Genomic DNA, 7,224 nt, shown 5'->3' on the forward strand with positions numbered 1-7,224 from the left:
TTTCTTGACCGTCTATCGGTCTACCCAACCCTTAAAACCCGTTTACCTCGAGTACGGGTAGACATAATAGACAGAAATGTTTCGTACATCCTGCGGTATACGGTCCCTTGGTGGTGTAAAAAGTGAGCTTCTATGTCCACGCAATCTAAAGATACGGCCGTTTATGTAAATAAAATTTACGCGAAAGGTCAAAAAATGACTCTAAGAACAATGCGTCCAAAATGCTTAGGTTATCAGTCCCCCTAGACCTAGAACTACTTATACCTAGCTAACCTAAGGACATCACAGACATCTATGCAGACTGAAGCAGCCGTGCGGTTCGTGACTGAAACGCCTGGAACCGCTCGGCCACCGCACCCGGCGAAACCCTATTCACCTCATGTATAATGATAATATATACTGTCTAGTGGAGATAAACTGTATTCGCCAGCAACTCAGATCGTTTGATCACGGAACTTTTACGAAGCTACATTCAAACTTTGTTCGAAGTCATCTGCAATATCCATTTATAAACACCCTAGGAACGTCGTATGCGATATCCACTTCTGAAGACGCTGGCAGATACTGCAGTACCATAACAAGTGGGTAAAAACTTATTATTATTGGTCCATCCATGACACTTTATTTCAATATCAATTTAACGCGCGTAGGTGTTCGTATATGGCTGAAACTAATGAACAAAAAGTAAATAAACAGCAAACAACTTCGATGTTCAAATCAAATGAAAATCACATGTCGTAATTACAACATAATTTCGTTGTTACATCTACATGAGTACATCAACAGGATTTCTTTGCAATCCAGACTTACGTGCCTGGCAGAAGGTTCAGACTGTTTCTTTACCGTCCCACTCATTAACAGTGTGCGGGAAAAAGGACCACTTAAATCATTTCTTGCGGGCCTTGAATTACATTATTACTACGGTTTTTTGCTGTGTAAGTTGCCGAGGAAATAATGTTTCGGCATTCAGAGCAGATGTTGGTGATTGAAATTTCGTGAAAAGATCTCGCGGCAACGAAAACCACTTTTGTTTTCATGAATGTTACCCCAACTCGTTTATCAAATCTGGGACCCTCTCTCCCCTATTTCGTGACATTACAAATCGTTCTACCGTTCCTTGGACGGTTTTGCGTGCACAGTCAATCCCGTCTGTCAAGGATATTGTAGCACTGGACGGACAAACGTAGTGTAGACAGTGTTTTCAGTTGGCCTGTTGCGTATTCTTAGTGTGCGGCCAATAAAACGCAGTCATTCGTTTGCCTTCCCCACAAAAGTATGTTTTCGATCGTTCAAGTCTAAGTTTCACTGGGTACTGAGATGAACTGACAGTGCTTCGACTTGTGTTTTGTCATGTAACCGGAAGTTAATTATTGTTATTCGACGCAGCTTTCGTGTTTGATGTATTCCTCATTCAACAGAGTACACTCATCGTACACCACACATAACTGTTTCAAAGTATTAAAGTGTTACTGATGTTACCAAGTAGCAGTGGTCATCTCAACTTGCCGTTTTGAAACAAAGGAAAATATTATAGCGAAATGTAGCAACTAAGAAGCGAAGTATCCAAATAAACAAACATTTCCGGTTTAAGTAGTCGCAGTAGGTGTACTACACAGTAACGTGAATTAGGAGCAAAGTCCATTAGTGGAACGTTATCAGGAAAATGAGCCCTAATAATGCAAAGTGCCACTACAAGAAAGAAAGTTTCCAAACACGTCAATGAGTAGTCGAGGAAAGTGGACGCATTCTGTCTACTGAATCCCCACGCCACTTACGAGGGGACACGCCAAGTGTCATACCCCGATCTTGCTGAAACTTCGCTCAGTGAAAGAGGGGACAAAATAAGCGAACACGTGTCTCGGCTTATCTGCTTACACTCTACCGCTTCTGAGAAAACGACGGTCAAAGTTTTCAATGCGCTGTTGCGATAGTGCAGATACCTCTTATCGGGTAAGGATTCAACTGAAGCGGTGGCTCTGAGGCTACCATAGCGACTTCGGAACTTTGCGCTGCGAGTTCGAAATCCGGTTTTTCCTCCCCCCCCCCCCTCACTCTCTAAATTATCTACGAATGTTTATTCCAGTTTATGTTGAAACACTGTTGTCGTTATTCATCAGTTAATTTACTGTATAAAGAAATAAGTTAAAAAGGGAACACATAGTGCGTAGTGGGGTGATCACTCTGTTGTAGATATAATTCAGAAGCCAAGATCGCTTAAAAAATGGTTCAATTGACTCTGAGCACTATGGGACTTAACTGCAACGGTCATCAGTCCCCTAGAACTTAGAACTACTTAAACCTAACTAACCTAAGGACAGCACACAACACCCAGCCATCACGAGGCAGAGAAAATCCCTGACCCCGCCGGGAATCGAACCCGGGAACCCGGGCGTGGAAAGCGAGAACGCTACCGCACGACCACGAGATGCGGGCTAAGATCGCTTAAATACTGTTTACTGGATAACCGGTTTCAACACACTAAAGGTGCCATCATCGGATCTGAATGTAGATTAACATTTATAAACCATTTGGATATAACGATACATGAGGCAGACCAGATGATTTTAGATCAGCTTGTCTCATTCGTTTATTATTTTTATAATTCATTAATTACACATAAAATTAATTGGCGAATAATGAGAACTTTACTTCAACATTAATTAGAAATAAACATTTGTAGATAATTCTGATAGAGACGCAGGAAAAAATAATAATAAAAAACCCATTATGGCCTCGAACACGGGAATCAAAGTTAAGAAGGAACGGCGGTAGCCACTGAGCCACCGCTTCAATTGTGTACTCTGCTGCAGAAGGTATCTACACTATAGCAACAGCGCGTTGATAACTTTGACCGTTGTTTTCTCGGAAACGGTCAAGTGTCTGCAGATAAGTCGAAACACATGTTCGCTTATTTTGTCCTCTCCTTCACTGAGAAAAGTTTCCGGACAATCAGCCTATGACACCTTGCGAGTTCCCCTCGTTAGTCGAGTCGCTTCTTACGCCCGGCGAGAATTATGTATGCCTCAGAGTAAACTGCGCCACTTGGAAACACGGCGAGCGGGGATAAACACGTTTTCCTTCTTGTAAGGCAACCTTCTACAGCTAAAATTCACGAAGTGATCTTCAGGTTGCCTCAGATATTTCAGAACTGTTTCTCGCGTTAGGCCTGCCGCATATGCAAAACGTAAACATTTCATTTCATCTAATATTTATCAGGAAAAGACATGACAAGAGTGGACCAGTCCCTTCTGAGAAAATTACAGATTCTAAGTTTCTCCACTATGTAATGATACGGGTACGGGCTTGCGATCTCTCGTTTATGGCATCGATTTCCGTGTTACACATACATGGCCACTGCGTTTTGGCTGCCATCGTGGAGGAGGCAGTCTGTTTTCTGCTAGCACTGTTTCCGCAACTGATATTAACCGCGACGAATCATTCAGTCAACGCTAAATGGCCCATCTGGCTGAGGCAGACAAGGGTGCTATAATAGCACTCCATGCAGAGGGATCTTCAAATGGCTATATAGCAAGAACTATGGGTATTCGCAAGTCGACGGTAGCCAGGTGGATCAAAGTTGTAACCTGAATGGGAGGCCTCATGGCCGTCGACGCAACACAACAGCAGCTCAGGATCAGCAAAAACGCCGTTTCAGTGAGAACCACCCATTTGTCAACGCACGACAAATTCAGCAAACTTTGGGTCTCAATGTTAGCAGTAAGACCGTCACTCGTCGTCTAAGGGAAGGTGGACTGAGAGCAAGAAGCGCTGCGGTGAAAGAGACATTGACTGTTTCCCACAGAGAAGCTCGACTTGCTTTTGCTGCTGAAAATGTAGACAAGCGTCTCCAGTTCTGGAGGCGAGTGATTTTCATGGACGAAAAAGTTTTCTCTACGGCATCACCCGGAAAAGTACTTGTTTACCGGCCTAAAGGTGCTAGGTATAATCGGAAATATATTTACCGTTGCCGAAGGAGTGTCTGGGAGTCGGTAACGGTATGGGCATGGATATCGGCCGAAGGGTGTGGGCTCCTGTGGGAAGTGGAAGAAGATTCGATGCGCGCAATTACATACCAATTCTGGAGAACGTGATGTTGCCTTCTGTAACAGCAAGATTTGGCACTGACCAGATCATCTTCCAACAAGATCGCTCGCCTATTCATATGGCACGTGTGGTTAAGAAGTGGTTCAACGATGATAGTAATATTACTGTAATGGAATGGCCACCTAAAGGAGCTCAATGCCTAACAGACTTCGAGCTGTTGTGGAAACCGGAGGAGGCTATACGCGATACTAAGCAGCATCAGCAGAGGTGTTTTTTTTCCAACCCTTCACCAATCAGCTGCAACAGCTGTTTCAAGGTGTTTTTTTATTTTTTTTACAGACGTATATTTTATATAATTTCAAGGGAACGCAGTAAGTGGAATATGGACAAACAAATTCACAGCAAGATATGTAATATTTAATTTGATAAGAGAAGAAATACTCACCTTATTATCCATGCAGTCTCTAAAAAATACATGACACACGTGTATATGCAAGAAGGGTAAAAAACAATTCAGCACAAATGAAAAATATTGAGCAGAAGCTCGCAGATGGAGGTGTAATTGGAGAACAAAGGTTGGGCTAGAAGGAGAGGTATGGAGGCCCGAAGAAGCAGAGAAAAATCAAATATCCAATAGACTTTGAGTCGTTGCCGCAGTAGAGGGCGGTTGGTATATGCGATTCGGAGCAACAGTAGAAGAATAGTTTTATTTACTGATTTTTGAGGCTTTATTTTGTGACGGCTAAACAGTGCTGCATTATGAGACCCACTATTTGTCCACATGTGGCTAAACATCAGAGGTGTAAAAACTTTGAGAGGTGCCGAAGTTCTCTGGAAGAGTAACGTGTTTTAGACAAGAAGATGATTTTTAGTTCATTTCATTTTAGCCATTCACACTATGCTTTGACATTGTAATCTTTGATTTCATATTATTATTATGTATCTTTTCTTCATTGAAAGTCAACGGTAGTAAGTTTCAAGATATGAAGAATAACTGGAAGTTTTTAATTTGTGGAATAGCGTATTTAACAGTTAATATTTTCAACAAATCTGTAGTTATAGGACATATTAAGAAGAAAGTCAAAATGGCATTGTGGAAAGATCAGGTTGGTCTCTAAAGGGTAACGACGGTAAAATAGCGAATACGAAACTATGGGTAACAACTACTTTTGATGGTGAGTGCCATAATCGATATGCCACTATTCTGTAATTGTATTTCTGAAGTTTATCGTCAATCCTAGGACTGAAATCGATACTCTGTTTTGCGTAAAGAATATAACTTTCAAAATTTATTTAGCAGCGCAGAATATTAAATCATAGTTTATAGATCAAGAACCTAATCCAATTGCCTTTCTCACGGATGACATTGACACAGTAAATAACAAGAGAAGTAACAAAACTCTCAGAATCAATATAGAGAATTCAAGTGTCCAGTGGATTCAAAAGTTTGCTATAATAGCGAATAAGTGCTTTTACTGACCCCTTCATGCCTACGTTTTCTGTCAGACAGTGTTTGAAACTAGGACTAGCAAGGTAAACAATTTTTCCACAAATTGTCAAATTGGAAGTCGGAGAGCCAGTTACATAAATTACGATGACAACCAATGTTTTTCAAGTAAACTGATCACAGGAGGCATCCAACGCATTTATTGTGTGTTACATGCACAGTATGTAAACAGGCAACGCCACCAACACACAATACCACTAACAAGGGAACATCCCCATCGCACCCCCCTCAGATTTAGTTATAAGCTGGCACAGTAGGTAGGCCTTGAAAAACTGAACACATATCAATCGAGAAAACAGGAAGAAGTTTTAAGTAACTATGAAAAAAATAAGCAAAATATACAAATTGAGTAGTCCATGCGCAAGATAGGCAACATCAAGGAGAGTGTGAGCTCAGGAGCGCCGTGATCACGTGGTTAGCGTGAGCGTCTGCGGAACGAGAGGTCCTGGGTTCAAGTCTTCCCTCGAGTGAAAAGTTTAATTTATTATTTTCAGACAATTATTATCTGTCCGTCCGTCCGTCCGATGCGAGGTAACTGCGCCGTAGTATGGGGACGCTACACCTAAACAAACATCGAAACACACGACGTCAGTCGACTACAGCGCACGGAAGAGAGAGTATTCCTGCTAACGAGGCTCCCTGGCTGGCAGTTGACTGTTCGCTACTTTGGACGAGAGTGCATTAAATACGTGAGATGCATTCCGTGGGCAATATGAATCCAGCAAATATAGCTCGCGACTCCAATAACAATGTCAATGAATATTTCCGAGCTGTAAGGCAACAGAAAGTTCCTTAAGGGATCGAACGATTTTCGAAAATTTGTATGATTATTTCCTACAGTTGTTGATAAACAGTACGTGTGGTGATGATTGTCTGAAAGTAGAAAATTAAACTACTCCCTCGAGGGCAGACTTGAACCAAGGACCTCTCGTTCCGCAGCTGCTCACGCTATCCACACGCCCACGGCACTCCTGAGCTCAAGCTATACTTGATGGAGCTTATCTTGCGCATGGACTACTCAGTTTGTATATTTTGCTTATTTTTTCAGTGTTACTTACAACTTCTTCCCGTTTTCTCGATTGATCTGTGTTCAGTTTTTCAAGGCCTATCCACTGTGCCAACTTATAACTAAATCTGACGAGGGTGCGATGGCCAGGTTCCCATGTTAGCTGAGAAACAACTGTAGCAAAACGGAGCATCCTCGTTATCCATGTGAGGGATAGGACGACTAATTCGCATCATAAATGTCAAAGTAAGCATCAATTTCTGTTGAAACGTGCTTCCTGGACCAAATAACATACATTTCCTACGTCTTCAATGCGAATCGTGTAGCAAATGTAATTTAAACGACATAAAAATACCGAGTGAATTTACTAACATAATTATGAACCGCTCACGAACATAAATCGATGGTCATAGAGTTGTCAAAAGTATTCTACTGTATTGCCATTGTCCATTAGACTAGCAGCAGGGCGAAAACGTTCGCTCAGCTGTGCTGAGATATCTTGCACTGACGAAGCTCGCGCTTCGAAGACGCCACAGCATCGTCTGCCACCATTTCATGGGAAACGAAATATCTCAAGTGTACAGTCTTAGACATAAAAACTGACCGCCAGCCGGCCGCCACAGAGAGACTAAGTCCGAGTCGTTCACTTAACGTGGCCAATAAAACT

The sequence above is a fragment of the Schistocerca cancellata genome, chromosome 3, assembly GCF_023864275.1.
Source record: "Schistocerca cancellata isolate TAMUIC-IGC-003103 chromosome 3, iqSchCanc2.1, whole genome shotgun sequence".
NCBI classification, from domain to species: Eukaryota; Metazoa; Arthropoda; class Insecta; order Orthoptera; family Acrididae; genus Schistocerca; species Schistocerca cancellata.